The sequence below is a fragment of the Bombus fervidus genome, chromosome 11 (assembly GCF_041682495.2).
Source record: "Bombus fervidus isolate BK054 chromosome 11, iyBomFerv1, whole genome shotgun sequence".
NCBI classification, from domain to species: domain Eukaryota; kingdom Metazoa; phylum Arthropoda; class Insecta; order Hymenoptera; family Apidae; genus Bombus; species Bombus fervidus.
In genome coordinates, this window is record NC_091527.1 from 12715279 (window position 1) to 12740007 (window position 24729).

Here is a 24729-nt window from a genome sequence, read left to right on the forward strand (position 1 = left end):
GATCGATTCCGAGCTGTTCGATTAACGCTAGATCGACCAACGTTTAACCTGTACGTAAATATATCGCCTTCTTCCATTCTTCCATTTTTCTTTCCTTAGGAAAAAATCTTGCGTATCTTTGTACTTTTAGTAACACGATAACCCGCTAGTACCACGTTGATACTTCCAAATCTGCGATATACGTAAATACGTCATACTTCAAATGGCTATGAAATAGAACGAAATGCTATCAATCGTTATCACGGATTTTAACGCGTTTAAATTTCATATTTATATACGCGTACTTGCATCATATATTTCCTTTATATTTTATTCTTTTATGGGTCTCTTCGGTATCTGTAACGAGACTTGACCACGTATTAACATCTTTATCGCCTTTCAACGGAGGATAAAACACGGACTTAGGAAAACAACTGGTTAATGTTTTACAGCTTCGTATCGTCCGACTGATACTTAATTCTGCGATCGAAGGAACTCGTGGCTAACGATAAAAAATGCGGTGCTCAGTGAGTGTCAGGTTGGGGATAATGTTTTATGGCGGTGTATTTGACGGAGTATTCATTCATCGATGTAAAGCGAAGCGTGCCACGATGGTTACAGAGAACACCTTTTGCGTCGATGTGGCGATTAAATTCTCGGCCGACTTCTTGCCCGAATTCCTAAAATAATGCCAGCCTTTGAAAATCAAGGGTTATCAAGCACCTTCCCCCTTTACGTCAGCCTTGTTTCAAACAGTTCCTCCCTAATCGTGCCAGAACCGGAATACGGACGATCGAGACGCCGCTCTCGCGGCTCCTGATTACCTTTGCACCGAAATTAATCAGCCTAGAACGTTCATCAGATGCAAAGAGCATAATCGAACGATTAGGGTTGAAGATGTGTTTTTAGGCGCGATTAAAATTTTGACGAGCGTAAACCGAGAGAAAGGGAAGAATAATTAAAGGCTCGTCTTTTAATGTACGGTGTTGCTGCAAAGTACGAGGTATAGAAAGTACTCGTTGCAACATAGTAATTGAGATTTATTAATCGTTGTTACGATACGAATGACTTTTATTCTTGTACTTCCGTGGCAATACGATATTTCTTTCTTTTCGACGAAAGCTTTCGTTCACCAGCTGGATAAATTGTTTTTATAATATGCATAAAAAAATTATGCGATATGAAAAATATTTTGTTTAAAAGATCGCCGTATTGTACATTGACCAGAAACGACAAATGCTACGGTGTTTTTCTGTTTTCACGGGAAAAAAACAAACACGAAGAAATTTCATTTTTCTTATAAGGCGTAATTCTTATCGATCGACTCGTAATAAATCAGAGAAAACGATCCTTGTAACAAATAATCGAAGGAAAACGCCCAATGATAGCATGAAAATTCACTCTGCCCTGCGAACAGATTTTAACGAAATAATCATCGATGCGTTCGTTTTGACGCGCGTTGTCGGTGATGGTGTTAAGTTGATACTAATTGTGCTGATAACAGGACTGGGCCCGCGTCCGATCCGACAGATAATTTTCGATGTAATTAATAATAACACATATCAGATTGGTATCGTGGATAAGATATTACGACGAAGGGAACGTACGAAGCACAGGTGGTTCGCGTCGCGAAAGAGGCCTGTTTTAATATTCGTACGTCGATTGATCTCGCTTGCACCCGAAAATTCGAGTTCCGTGCGTGTTCGTTCGTTTCAAAATCAATTTTATTCCGCGAACAAATTGTTACCAAGCGGATATGGTCTCGTTACGAGTTTTTAAACGAAGCGGAACGAATTAAAAAAATGCTAAGGCCAACGTGTTCTTGACCTTCAAAGCGCAAAATTTTCCAGCTGGACAGATCTTTTACTTTATATTTCAAAAACGAGATCTGAAAAATTTGTTTGAAAATTTTTGATCGTTTAACTATTTTCTTTCATTTGTCGTGTCTTTATATCCGATGTTGTTTCGAATTGCTTTAAAATTATTTATATCGATATTTAAAGGAATTTTAATCAATACTCGAGCAAATGGAGTGACGTACGAAAGAAAACGATAGGACAACTAGAAATCTAAAAAATTCATCAAAATATCGCTTTTGAAATACAAAATAAAAGATCTACGTGTTTGGTCAGGAACTCCTTTGCACTCTGCCGCGGCTATTCTTCGTATCGTATCCTTCCATTCGTACCATACGATGCGCAGAAGCAAAAAAATACCGATCGTACAGACTCGCGATCAGGTCCGATCGCTAATTACTCGAATTTTCGCAGTTTCGTTATTCTGTCGTCACGTGAAACTACATCTACGTAGTACCTTGTAGTATGGAGCCATAAAGTAAGATGTTATCGAGAGATTATGGTTGCTATCGACTCGGAGCGAGACCAGGTGGCAAACTAGTGTTTCCAACCCAAGGATATTTTAATTTTACCAAAATTACGATATCGTGTGCGCAGGGTAAAGTGGAAAGGGAAGCGTATAACGTCGTTACTGACAAGGTGCTTTAATTGACGATCTTTGTCGCTGGTAAATGCGATCGTTGACATCGAGAACACGACGGTTCGATGGCGAAAAGAGAATACCTTGGAAGGATCTCGTTAGCATAATGCAAATCTTTGTCGGTAATCGATAACGCGAGATCGGCTCCTCTGGCACTATGCTTTTTCTTCGCTTTGGCGATTCATATTGTAATAACATCCGAGATTTAAACAATCTTTCGGCTGGTGCTAACGAGCCCTCGCTTAGCCGTTCGTTAATTGTTACGACGCGGCGCTATAAAGACTGATAACATCTGCAACCGTGGCATAATTGAATATCATATAGTTTTTTACGCAACCGCTATGCGTGAGTTTCGACTGTAAATTGGGGTTTAAGTGGGCTGTAACAGCGGAGGCTTCTTATTCTTACTTTATATCTGGCGAAAGATTTAGGCGATCCTTGATAGGTTTCCAAGTAAACAAACCTGTACGATAATTATAGGGAAAAGACGAATCAAGGATTATATCGCACTTTTGCGATTAGAGCGATGTCTATAATTTTTATTATCTATCAAATGTTCGTATAAAACCTGGCACAAACAACGATTACAAAAAATCGACCAACCATAACCCAGAGAAACGTCCAAAGTAGAAAAAGATGAGAAAACATGGTTCGATTTAAAGCGGAGGCCAGAGGCGTGCCTTTACCGAGTCGAAAACAAATTCCTGCGGTACGTATCGTGACACGAGCATCCTGCGTGGACCCCACACCCTACGCTTCCTAAAGAGATCCACGGCGAAATTACGAATTCAAGAATCCCCCGGGCACACCGGGTTTTAAGCCAGATGAATTTGTATAAACATTCTCGAGCCGGTTCCTCGAGTGACGACCGCGATCTTCCCTTCCACTCCTCTTTGGTCTCTGGCCACCGAGTCTTTCACCCCTTGCCTCGCTAGCTGGTCGCTAATTTTCAGAAGTACGATACGTCGCTCTCGATTTACGATATAATATATAAAACTAAGGAAACATAAATGTTTCCTTATTTTAAGCTACTAATGAAATAACATAATTTTATCTGCGCTTTAATCTGGCAAATTGCGACGGCCCAGGCGGCCGCGCCGAATCAATCGGGGACTGCCTTGTAATCGAGTGGCGCATTAATGCGTTCTGTAACCCAGTTTACAGCGGCGCGGCGGCGCGTCGTTGATCTTGGCCGAAGATAGCGGACGCCTCTCGATCGATCGATAGGCCGCGGCCGTCGTTCGGCTGTCGGTGTCGCGTGGCCGCCACACGACACGTCGTGCGGCCGGATAACGTCGGAAGATGCGAAAACGACGATCTTCGTCGGCGAACCACAGAGGATCGTCGCCTGTTGAACGCTGAGAAAGCAAACGGAAGCATCGAGCCAGCGGAAAGGAACGCCGCCTTCGAAATACTGTACTCGAGCTACTCGAATTGAAGAACTCTGATCGAAGCTCAGGTAGAAAGGAACGCTTGAATTAATCGGAACGTGGCTTAAGTAGAGGAGGACGATTCGAACGATTTGAAGGGATCTTAACTCGAAAAGGGGGCGATTAACGAAAGAGGAAGAAGAAGCGGTGGAAGAAAGAAAGCGAAGCAGACGAGAAAGGAGAAAGAGGAGGACGAAGAAAGGAAAAAGAGAAGGAAAAAGAGAAGAAAAGATAAAGGGAGTTAGAAGGAAAGAGTAAAAAGAGGGCGAACAGGAGACGTTCAATTTCTGTCGCATCTGCCTAAATGTACGTTAGCCTATGATCATGGTTGGGCCCCGAGCGGATATTATATCTCCGAGGAGACTAAATATCGTTCGATTGCGATTTTTGGACAGACATTATCGTGTACGTGTCACGATACAAGAAAGATGATGGCGCGCGCCTCGCCGATGGTCGAAGCAGCGCGCCATCGCCTCTTGCTTAGCCCCTCGTCCCGACCATTATCGATCTTCCGAGTGCTGAAATTGTTTCGCCGCTTTTAGGCCCGGCCCCGGGAATAATTGATAGGACGCGGCGCGTGCGCTGCATTCACCAAGGAAATCGCGGGACACCCGTCCACCCGTTATCTATGTATATGTACGTACGACGTAACTTGGGAATTTCAAGTATCCCATTCGCGCGAATTTGCCGATCGACGTTGATTTATCATCGATCGTTAAGGAATCCGCGATTTATGGCCTGTTGGAAGGAAGATGGAATCTCTTCGATACAAAATTGCAAAACTGTATAGATCTTCTTTAGAGCGATTTAGTAACTACCGCGATACGTATCATCGATAAGTGGATTTTTTTAACTGGATCTTTTTTCGCAGTCGCATCGATTAATGCGAAATCGACCGCTATAGCGTGTTATCGTAAATTTAGACCTTCCGTTTTATTATTTATGATCGCATTGGACTGATAGTTGATTCCGAAAAATAATACGATCGTCGTAATTTTAGTATCCTCTTTTCGTAACTAACTCTCTTTTCGTATTCCTCGCAGAGAATTGTAATTCACCGAACAGATCTTTAAACGTTTTCAATCTGCTGCCCGTAACGATTCCGAAAGTTTCTCCAAGCGGTCATTAACGAGTTACAAATTGCTCATTAGAGAGTATTAATTTACGAGAGATACGAAACGACGTCGATAACACGTAAACGCGTATCCCCTGGTGCGAATGATAAAAATATTTATTATGCGGAGCATGCAGTGACAATCTGATTACGATGCAAAGGGGTGTCTCTAAAATACCGGTATTTCGTGGCCGACTTTTTAAAAGCGCCTATATTACGCAGCAGCTGGAATATCGCGATTTTTAATCATGCAGTCTCGTGCATCGTATATTATCGCCCGCGGAACAAGTATTATTTCGCTAATATTCCGAGCATCGGGCCACTTAATGTTGAAATATGATGTCATGTACAGGGGGACAACTTTATACCGGGTGTTCCCCAGTCTGTACCCTGGCATCCTGAGAATCGTTCTTTTTATAAACTAATTTTTAACGTCGCGTCAAGAACCAAGACCGATTATTAGCGACGCACGCACAGTGGACGAAAACAAGACGACTTTTTTCCGTCCTCGTAATAACCGTCGGTTAGCTCTTCATGAAGACATAAATATTCTTTCGTTTCGTACTCGGCGATCGCCGTGTCCGTTGGTTATCCTCTCCTTTCTTTTCTCTCTGAACATCGGCGTACAAACGAACCGAGTGCTCGCAATCACTCGATGAAAAAATTATGTGAAATCTGTTTCGCTGATTGATCGTTCGCGATATTTTTTAGGCGACTTTTCTTTTTCGATATTACGTGTTCTCGCGTGAGTGAAATCATACACGGATAACGCAGATGCTACTTTGAATATTTATTACTTCGGTTACAATTGTTTGCGCGTGATTTATTTCTGTTTCGCGTGTGGATGAATCATCATCCGTAATTTTTCAATAATAATTTCTTCTATTTAAATCTTGCCACAACGCGCAGCAAACTTTCGTAATCGCGTACACTCCCGCGCAATAATCCTACGATATCTTTTACCCTTAGCAGATTAGAAATTTTAAATTGCCTCGCGTGTTTTATAAAATTATTAATACGTTGGTAGTATACCTTTCTATGTACTTTCTTTGTCATAAGTTCAAATTAAAATTGCATACAAAACTAGAACTGTCAAATCGAAATTTCTCGACGTCCTATCTTCCTAATGTTTTCCAATTTTGAAGCCGATGCAACGATCGTCGTATATACGTCGGATACGATGATAATTTGACAAGCTTTCGTTGCAACTGCAAAGGAGAAAATATCCTGTTACGACGATTAACTGGAATCTTTAATCTTTAACGCTAGCTTGCGTTTAGTCGAACGGGTGTAAAGTAAATTAATAAGAACGAAATTCGAAATTAACGCAAGAAACGGTATTCACAGAAATTGCACCGAATTATTCGATATGGTCGGAAGATAGGTATTCTAAGCGTAACTTGCAGATAAATAAAATTCCACGCACCATTCTTCCTTTGCTTATTATTATATTTAGTTCGCCTATGATATTATTACCGATCTTTTTCGCCATAATGCCATGTATAGAGAATGCAAAAATTTTAATACGACAGACTAGAAAAAGGAAATTTACATTTAGAGCGACGCTATATAAGTACCAGCCATCATGGAAATTAGGCTGCAATTTCAAGACTCCAAAATGTGCCAGCGATACGGGGAGAGGAGAAGATCGCTGCACGCCTGTGATTACGAATGATGCTGCTTTTTATTCCACTTTACTATGTTACGATAAAACCGACAACTCTCGCATCTTCGTCGTACACGCGAACATCGATAGGCATTGAAACCGTTCACGCCCGAATTTGAACCAGATTTTACTAACAGCCATTTAGGAGGAACATTTCGCGTTGCAGGTGTAATTTCCTAGGAAATTATTCATCGCGTATTATTCCTCGAGTAAAAGATTTATTATTATCGTAAATAACGTTTCTAAGAATCTTCTTTAATTTCGTTACGATTAAACGGAACGTGCCCGTGTCGAAACGATTAAACAACATGGATCCAAGTTCTTTGTTCGATCCTATCTTCTCTGATCGACCTCTTCTATACTCTTCGTTCGATTTCGCGATTAAATTCGATCAAAGAACCACGGATACGCTCCTAATTACTCTAGGTTACGACACCAGGATCCGTAACAGGTTGGATGTTTGCGTTATGAGGATGGGACGCGTCTCAAAGAGCAACGCGAACGTCGTAGAGGCAATCTCGTGGCCATCGCTGCATCGTCCGTTCGAGGCTACCGGGACACAGGAGGTGGCTAATAGGCATTCGTGATTTCGCGTGCTTAGATTTTTAAGGGCAGGTGAACAGATCCCAGGCAACTGTCCCCTCGGAGGCAAACATCGAACCCTCCCCGTTCCATCTTCTCTTCTTCTCTCCTTTCCTTTGGCTCGCCGTCCCGTGTCCACGGGGAAACGACGAATAAAGAAGAAAGTACAAAAAGAAAGGCGGAGAAGAAATAAAAAGGTGAACACGTATACGCAGGATGGTGTCGAGAGGCCTACGGTGTTGCGTTCGAGCCCCGATTCCTCGCTGAGAGCGAAAGTAGGCGGCGCCCCGAAATTTCGCATTGACTTTCTATGAGCTCTGTATACCCGGTGGCATTCATAAATCGTCCGATGGACAGTGGGGAGAGGGTTGATCGAGTCGACAGGGAACATGTGGAACACGTGCCCTCTTTCGTGCGTGCGTCGCGCGACCGGTATCTCGATAGGGGGACGTGTGTCTCGAATCAAGGGTGCCGTCTTCGGCGCTGCGTGCCTTCCATTTCAACGGGACGTATATACCCTACTATTCGTAAACCATAGGACATTCGGTACAAGTTCTCTTACAGGTAAAAAAAAGCGATACGTTATCGATTCCGAGTAGGCTATCGTTGAATTTTAATGGTTGCATTACCGAGAGCTTAGTTTTGCACAGCAACGATCGGTAGCATTCCTACAGCCAGTAAACTATTGGACATACCGATGAACTGTCGAGACCGATCGTATCGGTGAATTACTGAAACTGGTCCTACCGATGAGTTGCTGGAATTATTATTCATGTTTGTATACGCGGTACGTCGTGGAATCGAATCATCATTGGACAAGTACCCGCGATCAGTATTTCTTGGATATTAGTTCAGTCTTTTATTTTTTAGTAGCTTTAGTGATTTTTTTCTGTAGGGTATAAGTGAATAAGTTACAATTAGAAAATGAGATTGACACTCGATAGACTATGCTGTACTTCCAAGATTTTATTACCGATCCGTTTTATTACGGCTCGCGTTTAAGATTAGTAAGTGTACCATAACTTATGGATGAGAGTGTATTATTGGGTCCACTTGCGGCGCCAGGGCACTTTCGCAGAGGAGGAGCTGAATATAGCGGTCCTAAATTTGATGGCAGGTCGAAGTTTGTAATGCGCATGTCGGTCGAATACGCTTTAACATACTTGGCGCCGCATCTGTCGCTCAAGTTACGTGACTGCGGGCAAGTATTACGTTTCAATTTGAGATTGGCGCGATTGAAAAAGTACGTGATACGTTAGTCCGGAATTTTAATCCAACGCGTTACTCGAAATCGACAAATTTACAAAAATTCTCGCGTCCGCTTTAATCGTTACTACCGCCTACGCTTAGAAATCTATGAGAAACAAAGTTTTCTATCTTTCGTTATAACATCTCTTCTACCGTCTATCTTCTCTTCAAATGTACCTATCGTTTGCCACTTAAGTCGGACAATTTTTTATCGATTTAACTTTGACGTTGTTTCTTATAATATTTTATAAATTTCAAAGTTACATTTCTTCGTTAAACATTGAAAGGAAAACCAAAGATCCTCCGCTCTTCGATTACGCAATTTTACCAGAAATGTTAGAGAATCGAAGGTAGCGGCCAGTTTCCATATAAAAGGAATACTTCTTCTTGCGGTGGTTAATTGAAACGACATTGTGACTCGTCGCGGTATTCAGTCATTCAAGGGCACAAATCGTCGCGATATCCGTGCTGTCCGTGTCGATCGGTTCAAAGGATCGGCAAGACGACTTTTTGCGCCAGTTTTAATGCGGATTTGTCTGCGAAATATGCTCGAACGGACGTTCTCGTTCGCTCAACTATGTCGGTTTCTTCGTCTTGTTCAATTTTTCTTCGACTCGTAGCTTTTTTCGCGTTACGTGTCACGGTTACAACGAAATATCTTTTTATCAGACCGCGCGTGTTTACGCGTTTATGGAAAATTTAGAAAATACCAAAGTATTCGATATATTAAATTCATAGCAAGAATTTAGCACGGTGTTAAAAGAGAATTTATAGAAAACAGATAGCATAAAATTGAAACGTCGGATAAACGTGTATCAGGTACGCGTTAAAGAGGGCTACGTTGTTTCTACCTGTTGCTCGTACCGGAAATACGTAGATATCTTACGTCAGTTTCCAACGAACCTTCGTCCTTCGAGTCGGCCCGTTCCTAGGCGAACGTTCAGCTTTTCCGTAATCGGGTTCTACCGACTGGCAAAGTAAATTCAGGGTTCCGACAGTGATCACGTGTGACGTGCGTGGACTATGATTATGTTTAAAAATCACCCATCAACTTTGCCCGCTTTGTGGCTTCTTTTAAACGCCGCTTATTAAAACCAACGGGCACGGCTGTTGCGACACTCGAAATTCAAGGAAACGAGGAAGATCGTCTTCGTCCTTTTCCTCTTAATCTAGAATTTAGTCTTCGACCATTATTTCAATATGTATTTAACTCGTGTCCGAATTTCCTCGTATTTCTCCTTTATACCTGATACGTAAATTTTTAACCACTATGATCTAATTTGTGTTAAAAATGACCTATTGAACAGTGCGAATAGCGTTATAGAAATCGTAAAACAGAATCAGGTAACTTGCAATTTAACTGGACGAATTATCCTAATTCGTCGAATTAAATCATTTGGTGTAAAAAAAAAAAAAAGACTGAGATTCTAATTGATAAAAAATTTAAGTTAACGAGCCAATTGCCAAGTGACCAAACGATCGATAAGTATAACAAAATTGTTTCGTACGAATGGCGTTATAATTTTCAAATTTTACGAAAAATTACTTATAATTTTGCTCTTACGCACGATACATCAGGTGCGTATAATCGTTAGAAATCTTGTCCGGCGTCATCGCGTTATCGAGTTACTACGTTGTCAAGCTTAATTTGACGCAAAACAAGCAATTAATCTTTTTCAAAGGTACCCTTCTTCTCGTCTTAATTGCAATCTTATAAATTGCTTTGGCGTTTCATTTGTCAGTTTTCGTAACTTCTCTTTAATTACACACGCTTGCTTTGTGCTCGTACGTTGCACGAATGATCATTCATGCCATGATTAATTTCTTCATCTTGGAACTTTCGTACGGGCCGAAAGTAAATTAGGGAAACTTTAATTTGACACAAGTAACGACAACGTTTATGTAAAATGTTGTAAAAAATACACCGCAGCATACAGTATCGCCTCGATATTTCATATAAAAAATAAATCGTACACGCTTCTTCGTGTTCTCGAATTCCCGAGAATTCTTAATGAAATTCCTACATAATATGCGTATCCAAGTCCACGTTGCGCGGATAAGTATATTTGTCAAAGTTAAGGTTGTAAAATACGTTTGTTACACATCGCGGGACATTATTCAAATTTCCATTTGATCGAAGATAAAAATCGGAGTGAAGTAGAAGAAAAGAAAAGAAAGAAGAGCAAGGAAGCCTTAATACGATTAAGGATAAAGATCAAAGAGACACTGAGAAACGCCAGAAATGAAAAGAACGCCGAGACTAACTTTCTTGACACGGAATGTGTGTAACGGAGAAGAATTAATGGAAAATAGAAAAAATAAAAAAGATAATTCTCCTCCACCTTTGGATATAATCTTTTTCTCATTTGCTCTACTCGATCACCCTCTTTTGTTCTCGCTTCTTTTCCCTTTCTTCTCCCCTCTTTTCATCGAGAATTTCCATTGCTCACAGGCGAACGCGAGACGAAATCAGCCGGCCGCGTCCAGGTAACGCAATCGCTTTTGTTTAGAGCGTGCAATTTCGAAGGTTGCGCTCGGGTTTCTTGTCGTTTAAAGGGTCTGCGTGGCCGGTACCTGGGGGCCGAAACAATTTACCGGGGATCCGTCTAAATGGTTCGCGCACGAAGTGTCATTACGCTTCCAAAAAATGCTCCCTGGCATGGTCGCAAAGGGTGGTCCTAATGATACGGGCACACACACGTGCCTTCTTCTACCGAGCATCGTTGCCTGTCGATCATTCACTCCCTTGACTTACGCTTAATGTTATACTATACTATATATGCGCAATGGAACTTTGAACGGACGAAGCAACTTTGACGTTTTTAATAGAGAAAGTAGAAAAGAACGTTTAATGCTGTTCCTCTGTTCCTGTATTTAGGAATCATCGATTTGCACGCGTTATGCACGAAGCGTGTAACAATTGGATATATTACGATATATAGGTATATCATGTAGGTAAGTTACAAGGTAAATAGAAAGTAATTTACCTTTCGGTATTTCATTGCGAGATAATAAAATAATGCTTCGTAATCTGTCCAGTATGCCACTTTCCTGATCGTCTAATCCGTTCGAATCGTAGCTTCGTTAAAGTGGTTGATGTTTAGTGGATTTCGAAGAAAAAGACGGCAGACCTAGTATTACGTCGTGATTAACAACTTTTCCTTAGTTTCACTGTGCCAACTCTTTCACCGAAGCCCCAATGCATTCGCTTCCGCGTCATGATTTGCGATTTCATTGGAAATTGGTAATGCTCGACGAGACGAAAGTTACGATTATTTGACAAACAATTACTTAAAAAATAAAATGGATGACACTTGATATTTTGACGCTTGATATTTTGACGCTTGATATTGTCTCGATAACGGTTGGTAAAACGATCACGCTTTTATTAGGTTACTTTCAGGAAAAGTTTTATGTCAAGAGACAGTTGTCCCAAAACGGTGGAAGAATCAAAGAAATATCGCGACAGCGAATAGATTCGAAAACCGTATAAATAGTTTTACGAAAACTAAAAAGTTATTAGGAAGCGACGAGAGCGGAGTACGCGTCGCGGGTTGCTCTTCCGCAGGCGCCTGACGAGACAAGCGCGCTGAAAATATCCTTAACTCTTCACGACGCTACGTTACTTAGAAGTTACGCGTACACGTACGTTTGTATACTCAAAATTTTATTTCGTTCTCCTATAATGCTTATGATGAACGAGTCAGCCAACTTTATCAAAAGAAACTGAAACGCTAATCCGTGTACCCTAAAGAATAGTACATCATCTACTCTGACAGTGCAATTGAGAGATTTCCAATGTCTGAGAAAATCTGACAAAGATACCAAAATTTGAGGTAGCTGTCATCCTTCGAAACAAGCGAGAACTTTATTGCCTCTCAACGCTCTCAATCTCTTTTAACCACCACCGAGATTCAATCCTCCGTAAACCATTTCTCACTACGTGTCATCAGTACGCGAAAACTGCGCAAACCTAAATCTCTTCGCACAGTCGTTCATCAAAAATCAATCTCCGCCGTTCGACCCAAATTATAAGAATCGCATCGAAGCAGCTTCGTTCGACGACCACCTGCTCGAATCGCCCTTGTCTTGGTTACATTAACATACTTGAAAATCCATCTCCCTGTACGCGACTCTTGGCAATGAGCACGCGAAAACACGACGAGGGACAGCAACTCGAGTTGGCAATTCGAAAATCACAAGGTTCGCCCGCGGAAAGGGTGCACTTTCGCCTTCGGCTGATGTACATACGAGCGACACCTGTGCCGAACATCGAGCCAAAGTGTGTAATGAGCACAGCTGTGCGTCGACGTTTTGCTCGTCGCGCCTTTGCTCTTCTCACCACCCGGTATCTGGTGCGACTAATCGCGCTCCGATTTCGACATTGTTGCAATTTTCGCCGAAATTTCGTGCCTGCATAAGAAATCTATACTATAGCCCACTCGAATCTCAACTATAAAACGCACTGGATCTTCCTTATTCCACACCTGTCCCTTTAGCGGTCGTTTTTATTTTCTTTATTCCTTTTGAGACGACTCGATCGAAACGACACTCGAATCCAATTTTGACAGAATGTGTACCGGATCTTCCTTCCCCTCGGTTTTATTCGTTTCACCTCTTCTCATTCTTCCGAGACAGCTCGATCCATACTATGCTCCAATTAAATTTCGAGAAAAAATAAATCTTCTTTCTTCGTCGACTTTTTCATTTTTCTTTCTTTATTCTTCTTTATCTCTCTGAAACGACTCGATCGATACCGGTCCTTTCCTCTTCGTCATCGTCGTTTTTACTCCTTTCGTTTATTTCATTTCATTTTACTTTATTCTCCTTCGCACGATGTTTTTCCTTTTTTCAAAGGAATTTCGCGTGGCCCATTATCACCGTTCGTTCCAGCATTTGTGCAATTTTGTTGCGGCGATCGTGCACTGTTGGCACGCATGCCATCGAAGATCGCGAGCAAATCCTCGGAACCAGAAGGATTTCGTGAAACGGCGAGAGAAAAAAGGGATAAGGGACTGTGCAACAGGACTGTTGCAAGTAATACCGAACCCTTTGGGATATAACACGTGAACAATTCTTTGCTTTATACTTTAACTTCTTCCTTTTTCTTAAATCTTGAGAACGATGGAGAACGACGAACGAGGTATACGTCGATCGCATATGGTCTTGCTTCGGTTTAACGACTCCTGATCGAACCGGACGCAACATTTTTCACAGGATCGTCTGATTTTCCTGGGTCGGTGAAGGCCTTTCAAAACCTGAAAATCACAGTATATTTGTATATTCGTGTATCTTGTGATTTTATAATTTTTCATCAAATAAGATAATCATGCAATTTGTAGTTTGGAAAATTTTGATAAGAGTATTGGTTCGATCGTGTGCAAGACGATACAATTCGCTATAATTTATACGGTAACGTTGAGATGTTCTAAAAAGTCGCAAAATGATCCTGGTATTCTTTAGAAAAGAAAGAGGAATGCGATTTCGGAGAATTGATCAAAGAATTATCCGTTCGTTTCTTTTACTTATACAGCGTTCACGAAGATACGCAGCTCGCGAAAGAAACAACAAGAACGAGTAATTCTTACGAAAGGAGTAATGAAGCAATCGATATCGCGACAAAAATATGGCGTGTGAGCGTTCAGAATCATACACGCGTCGAATTTCGGAACACCTGTGGTTTTATAATTGCATCCTCTCACCTCCAGCCTATACTTAAGGGCTGAAATTATCGCGCACGTAGAAAGTGCCCGAAAATCACGGAAATTCTTATTCACATCATCCGCCGATAAAACAAACGCAACAACCTCGAGAAGATCGAAATTCGCTCGCTTCGACGAACCACCGTCGCTATTACGTGAAATTGGATTTACTCGATGATACTCATCTCCTGAAAATTAGTATCGTAACGCTCGATAGGTCGGATTTGTTTCTTGCGATGATGTATCGGATTTTTGATGTATCACTTTGGTAAGATGTTTTATTTCAAACGTTTCTCCGTCCTAGTATGGTATTTCGTCGTCTTAATGTGAGTTTTGTCGATGATAAATTATAGGTTTCTACGGTAGAAGAGGTTTCAGAGGAAATTGTTATTAAAGTCGAGTCGAATATGTCGTTACTTGCGGAAGATGTTACTGGTATCGTATTAAAATTTATTCGACATGGCGTAACGTCGAATTTCGTTGCGTTTAAAGGAAGATGACGACGACGATCGAAGTTTCTTTTCTTCCTAGGTGGCCTAAAATTTTCTAGAAGATACGGAAGGTGCAATATTTTTTTTCCTCGTTCGTAAGATATACTACATTTTTCATAAAACTTATTCTTTCGCAAGCAGAGTTTTATTTACTAACGAGAGACAACAGTCGCAGCTCGACGTTCCGTTTTGACCTGAAAGTTACAATTTTTATTATAAAGAAATCACTTGCTGCCGATATAATGCTGTAATTTCTCATAAAATTTGATAATATTTGCAATGGTAAACGAACAAAATAAAAATCGAAATATACACAGATACGGATACGTAACTTCCAATAATCATAAAAATATCTTTTGACGTTCGTCTTGACAAGCGAGTCTATATCATTATTACTGTATATTTTATTAAAATACATTCGTAAATTCGAGATAGACCCCTATAGAACAGCAACCCGCGATGCTTCCTTCTACCATCGTCGATGTGCAATAATGGTACGAAGCAAAGTACCGTAAGATTTTAACGCCGTTTATACGATGCTGTAATTTATGCAATTTCCATTATTTCTTTTATATTCTTTAAGTAATATTTAATAGATGAAAACGTGGAACAATTCGTTTCGTTTATTACGTTACGATCGATTGTCCGCAAGTATGTAAACAGACTAAATCTGTTTTCTATAAGTAACCTTACTCCGTAACCATCGAGGTTATCAACCGTTTATGCGTTAGGGTAGCCACCCTCTTTATTACGCGACCCCTGATTTTCTCCTCGTCAATGAACACACTCGACTTTAGGGTCACGATTATTCATCCTGCGTCATTGAATACCGAGTGCTGGTAAATACGTGATAGTATCTCTATGATGTTTATAAATCTCGTGTTAATTATTTAAAGTGAATATTTGTTGGATGTAGTAATTAGCTTCTGGCTTTTTTATTTCAATTTAATCATTCAGAATTGAAATGCAAACACACAAAATTATATTTCATAGTATTTAAATATCATCGATGTTGAAATTTACACGCTACAATATGACAATAAAAAATATAATAAAATACTCAATTTTTAACTCTGGGATTTCTAATCCTCGATCCGTATCGAAATAGTTATCGAAAGAGAGGTAAAATACATAATCCAACGAATTTAAACTAGAAATAAAAAAAAAACACGTAATGTAATAAATCTAAGATAAGAATTTCGAATAATTTAATAAATTCGCGAATAAGTAAATCTCGCTGAGCATCCTCGAGGAAACCAAACCGAAATCTATCAAAGCGCAATCTGCAGAAAAAAAATGAAGCAAGTACGTAAAAGCATCTTTAGAGAACCGTGATGATCGCGTTTCGCGCTATCTATCTTTCTCCGCGGCTGTCACCCCCTCATTAGGGATGGTAAGCCGTGGAGTTGTATCGTACGTCACGTGGCACGCGGATCCCGGATCAACAGGGGCTTAGTGGCGGATTACCGGTGCATTCTGCTACTACCAGATAACACTGTGTAAGTTGTCAACCGTTCACACCAGTTTTCGAGGGAGCGTGCCTGTCCTCTCTGTCCGCGTCGCTCGAATAATCAAACTGCTCCCGCGCCTCCTTCGCTCGTCATCCCATTTCGAATTAACCGGATCGTCCAAAGAGATCGGAGATATCGTTCGGTTCGTAATTGGATGATTTTCATGGGGAACGGTCCTCGGCTGAAAGTAAACGATAAAACCGCGGATAAACGCAGTGACTCTCACGATCGCTGATTTTCGGTAGCGTTTTTCCCTCTCCACGTGCCGAATGCGTTCGCGGTTCGCAAAATATGCACGTACGCCGCGGATAACCGGTTACGTAAGGGTGAATGGGCTGGTTGCTTTTTCGAACGGTGTTACGCAAGGGAGATCGTTCGAGAAACAATAGAAGGTGGTTAGAGATCGTGTATTTGGAATTTCTCTGCAGAGTTATTCCGGTGGTTCTTCGCTTGTATCGTTGTTAGTTGTGCGTTCAGTCACGTGTTTTCACCTTTTCCGATCAGCGAGGAGAACGAGCGGCGTTCGATCTATTCCATTTCCTCCCGATTCAAAAGACAACGAAACGATTGTAAATATTCGTAAATTTGCTTATACGGTAGACTTCTTCGCTTTCCGTTTTTTTATCAGCGGATAAAAGAAACAACAGTTTCTGCATTGTTGCGCGAAAATTAAACGGCAGCTCGAAGTGGATGGAACGAACGAACGGATTTCTCGGGCACCGATCATCCTCGTTTTTTCGTCTTTCTGGATACTCCGTCGGTATGAAAACCTGGTCGAAACACGATTGTCGAATAAAATAAAAGATCGCACGTACGTGCGTGTTGGCCCGGGTAGAAACGTTTTAAGTATCCAATTAAAGGGCCGGCTTTCCTTTCGTGCTTTAATTGGATGGTTTTCGCGGCGCGAGTTGTTTCCGGTACAAAATTGCAGTTTCGGCAAAACGCGTTTATGCCGTGTTGGAATGATCGACATTCGTCATCCACGCGATAAAAGTAGCTTAATAGAAGCAGAGTGGAAGTTGGAGCAACAAGCTAAATCGTTTCAAACCCTTAATTTCGAGAACAAGGTACTTTTCAGACACGCGTCCTTCTTTCTCGTATTCGTTAGATACATGTTTAAATCGTAGAGAAAATCGCAAAGTCCATCTTCGAAAGTCGTTGCTCGATCGTAAAGGAGATTCGAACGAAGATTTGCCAGAAGCTAAACGTTACGATAGCCGCAATTTCTTTCCTCTTAAATTCCAGTTACTCTTTGGATTTAATTTAATTGTTTTTAAGTTTCGCGTGTTACGTCACGTTTGATTACGTTTCCGTTTGCTTCTACCCACGAAGAGTGTACCCGGGCCGAATTTTGCGGAGACCTCGCTCGCGATTAATCCCCCGTCGTAAGTCGCTCGAAGGATCATTTTCGATACAGAAATCATGATTTCGACCACATACCCCATACATTTTGTCACGGCGACCGCCAACGAAACGCAGCAAGGAACGACGGTCTCTCCTCGTGGTTTTTTCTTTTTTTTTTTTTTTTTTCGTCGGTGGACGTCGCGCGAGCAACGAGCTCGTTCTTTCTTTCCTTCCGCTGAAAACATTCGGGGCAACCGTGAGCGAGCTCGAACAATTTTAATTCCTCAATCGTGGCCCGCTCCGCTTCAGAAGGTAACGACAACGAGAACCAAAGGCAGAAAAGGAGAGACGGGGACTCTCGAAGGAGAAAGAAAGAAGGAGAGAGGGTCCGTGTGCGCCCCACAAATAATTGGGCAAAACTGCTTCTGGCGAATAATTACTCGAATGATTGAAGGCACAGGATACTCCGCGTCCCTCTTCGTCCTCGATCCCCTCTTCCACCGCGAACGATCTCTCTAACGAAAGGCCAACGAAATCCAAGAAATAAGCGGAAGCAAAAAGGCCGATGCACTTTGCGGTTTGCGGCTAGCGACGGACTCGAGTCCGATCGAAACGAGTCCCATCGAACACGGCAAAGTTACGAACGGATTTACTCGACGAGGTAAATGCATCTGCGGCGGATGGCGTACTCGCAGTTCGGAATTACAATAATAGATGGGACTCGAAATGGAACGTAGCGTTAACCGGTTACAGTTGCACAAATTTCTCGGAATAAGCGGGGATATTTTTTTTTCCTTTTTTCTTTTTTTAATTTCGAGATTGCTTCTTCTTTCCTTTGTATTTTTTACACTTGAACGATATATTTGGATATTGGCTATACGGCAGGATTACGAAAACTCCTAATCTTGATGAATTTAACGAGTATTACGTTGTTTATGTTGTTTGGAAAGATGTTTTTCATGGATAAAGCAAATGGTGTGTATTACGTCATTCGGTGAGACGCTAGCAAATTAGACATTTCTTGAAAATAGAATTATTTTAGCGTAAAGTGTCTGGTCCGTTTAAGGTTTTATTCGGTCCTTTAAATTACTCAAAGGCAGACGTACACAAATATTTTTTAATCTAAAAGAGACAGTACATAAAACTACGTATACATATATCATATACCTATACAAGACGTTATACGTTCTTGGACAATTTCTCCGTCCGAACAGCGAATTTTGTGATTTGTGAATGTATGATGATAAATCAACGAACCGAGACTAGTTAATAGCAGAAACACGATGAACAGCTACAATAGGAAAGCTCTGGTCTCCGAAGGGAAGAAATCGTATATTTCAGGATTTTCACGGGAATCTGTTCGAAGCTGTCGCTAGCCAGATCCTTGAAGTACTTCTTTTCCGTGGCTGTCGCGCGGAATGGCCGGATTTTTTGCCCCCTGGAAGGACGAATCCCCATGATGCGGCGGCGGCGGCGGCGGCGGCGGCCCTTCGAATCCAGCCGGCGAACGGATTTAATTGATATTGCCCCGGCCCGTCGACTTTTAATTCGTAATAAATTTCGATCATGCGCCGCGAGATTTATGAAGTCACATCGACCGGCCGACTGTCCATCTTTCTAGCCCCGCGCCAGAAAAATTCACCGGGCAACGGAGACTTTGGCGACTTTATGGCAACTGTCACTCGGCCTCGATTTACGATTCGATCACGGTGACGCGAGGGGACGTTCTAAATTTGGTGCTGAACGTCGACCATTCGTCGCTCCACCGGTATACCTAAAAACGTAATGATTTTTATACTCGGGGAATTAACTCGAGTCAGGAATAATAATTATCGCGATGATAAGTTATGGGGATATCGGCCTGTGTATGGAGACTGGAAGGGATATCGAAGAGACGATTTGGCAACGAACGAGTTGTTTGGCGAGTCGCGCGAATCGAAACGTTGTTAACACGCTGTTTGTTATACTTTGAGGATGCTGTTGCGGCCGAGGATCTCTACAGAGGTTATCGAACCTCGTCTACTACCGTCCCGATGCAAATCGGGAACAATCTCTCGAACAACCACGAACCGATAAGAAAATCAAAATTCGGTCCAAGGATAATCGTTCCAAATGCGAAAGGAAAGCTCGATATAACGATGAAGAAAGCACGAGCAGTCGAACCGACTCGAAATAATAAGAATACAATGTACGTACAGGTAGAGTGAGAATAACATATCGCGGCTGTGAGATCTCGTTCCAGTATCGGTGGCAGATTTTCCAGCGATGGCTCGTATTCTGCGTGTCGACGACGAAACGACGATCGTTCTACTCAGGTGCACGCGGCGAACACCTGTGCACGGGCCAATCAGACCGAATTCACTCGCGATGCCGCATATATCTCCGTTAACGCGAGCACCAGGACCGATCGGAATCGGTGAGAAAGGGAGAAGGAAAGCGTGAAAAGGAAGGTGAAAAGAGAGGACGAGGCGAGAGCTCGAGGCGACTAACGAGAGAGTCAGAAGACACAGACTACGAGCCCCAAAGGCAGCAGACAGCGGCAAATTGGGCCGACATATTTCAGCTCCCGATCCATTTGCAGTTTCGACGTAAAACCAGTCGTTGGAATCCGGCCGCGGACGCGAAATTCTTACGAAACGCCTTAGGAACACGATTCATTTTGGACGAAAATGTCCCTCTCGGCTCTCTCGTACGCCAAACGAAAAGCCGATTTTTACGAGGAGTAAACGGATAGCGGCCAGACACGGACCTTCCAACCGGATTTAAGACCGTGGACGCGAGAAGTACGGTGATCTTTCTACGTTTACAAATACGGGCAATTACCTTTATAAATACGTTATACGCGTTATATGACAGTTTTTGAAATTGTGGTAACGAGACACGATCGTCGTTATCGTAACGGTAAAATGTGAAAGCAACGCAAAAATGTAGAAGTTACGAGACATTTACTGCACTTACGTTTAGTAAAAAATTAGTTATCTTGTATATATCGTAGTAATCTTAGATATACAATTAGCGTTAAAGTTCATCTCGTTAAATATCGTGGCTCGTTGATATAGTAAACGGGTTGGCCGTTGAAATACTTTGACGATCTTCGCGATGCACGCGTGCAAGTATGCGAGTTGGATCGCGTCTAACAACGACCGCAACTATGATTCGGTCTCGTCTTCGTTCAAACGGACGAACATCGCGAACAAATAAGCGTAAATAAGTTTCTAGGTGTGTCGAAATACTTTCGCGAGCCACCGTGTATAAGGTGTTTTGGATGGTTTGGGTGCGCGAGAGGGAACGAGAAGACGTTGGATAGATTCGCGGATGCGTAAAATACGTTACTTGTACGATCTTAAAATGTATCCACTCGGTCTGACAACGTCCCTTTTCGTTCGTTGTCATTTGTAACCAGGATATCGTAAATATAATTCGGGAGCATAGTTAATATATTATCACGTTGACACTATCGTAATAACGTTTCGAAGAGCCGCCAGATGCCCCAATGTCACGCTCCATAGATCAGTCACCATGGCGCACCATGGGGTCCTATCGTGGCTCGTTCGTACCACGTTCTTCTGGGATGCTAAACTACCATCGTGTCTCTGTCCCTCGCGACAGCTCGCTATAGCAGTGGCTATAGGTTATCGGTTATCGAAATGTTTGCACGCTTCTCGTTGATAATTCCGTTAGGATAGTTACGAGAAAAATTAAACGATATCTAAGAGTCATGCTATTTTCCATTTACTTATGATAATCGCTACTATTCCTTTAAATATTAGAAATATCGATTTCACGGTTTGCCTTTGATCTTAAAAGAACCAACTTTTCATCATCAGTTTCAGTTACTATCCGAATTTGTATCTACTTAAGCTTTAGCCACGGATAATACGATAATGTCATAAGAATATCGCAAATCTGGACCTGGTATTTTATTTTAAATTCCAAACATTTTTCAACCCCCGTCCCAATTATCTACAACAAATTTTCTACACCACTCGATTTTCCTCTTTAATTTCAATCGTTACAAATGCTACAACTTCAACGTTTCAACGTTACGATACCACATTCGTGAATTCATATAAAACATGCCGTTTACGACTTCTATTTGAAGCAATCTCGAGTCCAAAATTCTTCGCGTAACAAGCACTATCCTCGATCGGATCGTTCGATCGGATCGGCGCGCAAAAAGACGCGCGCATCGACTAATGTCCTTAAAAAAGCCTGTCTCAAAAACAGGCCGAAATTTCAAGAACTCCGTCTCCCCTCGCTACGTCCGATACTTGCCGTCACATTAACGAAAGGGGCTCGTTACGAACGCTTCCAGCCAAAACTCCACCAGCCAATTGTCCCGCTGATATCATCAGCTATGCTGACGTATCGCTAATTTAATTAAATTCCTCGATCGGCCTCTTCTCTAAATAAACGCGCGTAATTAAGTTAGTCGCGCATAAATCCATCCCATGCGCCACTTTGACGTCTTTGCACGCACACTTGCTCGGCAAAGAATTCGAAGACTCGTAGATATTCTTTATGAATACGTTGCGTGTGTTGTACAAAACGTTCCAGAATTTCATTATCACTGTAAAGCCTGCATCGCACGGCGATGCACGTATCGCGATACGTCCATGATGGATATCGACGTTACGCTATTTATTACGAAAGCGTTCGCATGGAAGCGACCATTCTATAACGAACGATACTTGGATCGTTATAATCGGTACGGCGTATGTGTTATATCGCGCGAAAGAAAGCTAACGTGTCACGAACGCCATAATTATATCGGTAAAATGCGCGTATACGTAAAAGTTTTCCATCATTAACGCTCAATTACGTTGGTATTTGGTAATCGACGATAAAACTAAGTCGAAGGGCCGTTACTACTTCTTAAAATCGTTTTTATTAACGTAGAAACTTCGAAACGTCGACTTTACTTTTACTTTTATACCGTTTGATTCTGCGGTACTCTCGTTATCTCTAAAGTACATTCTCAATTCGATGGGACCCTATAACGACAGAAATCCATCCAGTCGAAGCATACGGTTTATAGACGCGTACCGGACAGACTTTTCCAGAGCGAAGCCTCGTACGAAATATATCTATTCCGAGTTTTCGACTCATATTTCTACGAAGAATCGTCTGTTTGCCGATTTTCAACCAGTTCCCAGACATTCGCGTACAATCGACTAAAACGAGAAAACAAATAAAACGGAAATAGAGGAAGACGAAGGTGGTTCACCTGCCGCGGAGGAACATTGTTCGAGGGAAGCGCGATGATCGGCGAGATATCGTGCGGAAAGCGCGTCGGCAGCGCAATGAAATCGGAATCTGGACGATGGCCTTAAGGGGGCCGCGGACCAAGGGGAAAAACACGCAGAGAAATCGATGTTATCCGCATGTCGGAGGGCCCACGGCCCGACAAAAACCGAGAATCCGACAACATACCTGTCGAACCAGCGTAGGTACATCGGTGGATCTCGTCCGGTGTACGGATGATCGGTTGGCGTGCACGTGAATCAAGTGACTAAAATGCAATTAACGGCAATTAAGCCGGTTCTTAAGGGCGAGGAGAGATCGAACGAGGCAATTTCACTTGGCTCCGTTCGGCAGTACCATTCTTCCTTTTTTCGTTTCACCTCTTTTTCGCCCACTGCTGTCGTCGCTTTTATATTCTTCGTTACCTTCTCTTTCTCTCTCTCTCTCCTTCCTTTCTCTCCTCCGTGATTTTGTTTTTCTCTTCGTATTCGGTCGTTTTGCCGTAAGATTGCGATAACATTTTCTCTCTTTCTCGATCGTCGATAATTCTTTGAAAGTTTCGTTCTAAGAACCGCGATTCGGTGCCGATCACCGAGGTTTATTCGATGAAACGAAGATATCATCGAGGGGAAGTAAGGGCGCGATCAAACTTGACGATAGAATATTTGCAATTACATCGTTTCGGATTGAACGAGCGAAGACGACGGAAAACGAAGCTACTTGGAACCGAACGATGGTCAGCGACATAACCGAGACGATATAAGATGAACGAGGAAGATAACGACGATATTACGCACCCTTTTCTTCTTTTTTTTTTTTTTTTTTTTATTATTAAAAACTTTGGATAATCAAAATATTCAATGCAAAGAACACGCTATAATATTTAATCGTTCCGATATTATTTCGATAAGTCCCGATTATAAAATTCTGCCATCTCTCCATAACGATGTTACATTCGTCATTTGGCACTCGTCGTTTCTTTTAAAACGATGGTCAACGAGGGGGCATCGTAAAACGTCGAAGGCCGGTGAAATTGCGCGAGGCAAATATTTACGTTGGAAAGAAAGAACTGGAATATTTGGGACTTACGTGCAAGGCGCCTGTGCCGATTGCTCAAAATGCAGGTTCGCTGTCTCTTTATTTTTTCCTGTCCTGTTCAAGGTGCACGCGTTCTCGAATCGGCAGGTGATCCATCCGCTTTAGTTGTCGGTATTTAATTTCTAATTGTAATTCCCGGAGAAAAGAGCAGAGAATGAAAAAGATACCCGATACGAAGATCACGCATGGATAAAAATAAAGAAACCGCCTGCTAGCCGTTTCATTAACGGTCAACCTCTGAGACGGAAACAGGGGGCGATGAAGATCGCCTTTAATCATCGTTAATTGCACGTTCGCGGTGTCCTCTTATCGATCAGCGAGTTCAGGGGATAAAAATTATAGGCGAAAATGAAAAATCAATTTTTTAATATCCTTCCCTTCTTCTTGTTCGTAGATTTTCGATTATTCCGATACTTTTTACGCGCGAAGATCACGGATCAAGATGCGTACAATTTTCTTGATTTTTAGACTCTGATGTTATTTAGTTGAAAAGAAGATGGTCCTTGATATAACGTGGTTACAACGAGGGACCATCTATTTATATATTGCGGTATTCGTTGTATAGTACGTATATAACGTTAATTATAACGTTGGCAACGAACAAGCGTTGAATATTTTAGTCATAAAATTTTCTATAAAAATAACTAGCGTTAAAAATAAGCATAGCCATCTCCTAAAAGGCACCTGTGTATTTGAGATTCGAATAGAAAGAAAAATTAGAGAATAAGAGAGTAGAAAGAAATAATTAGAAGGAATAAAAATATAGGATAAAATTGAAAAATAGCGTAGATATATGGTAGAGGAAAGGGATCGCAATCCGTGTT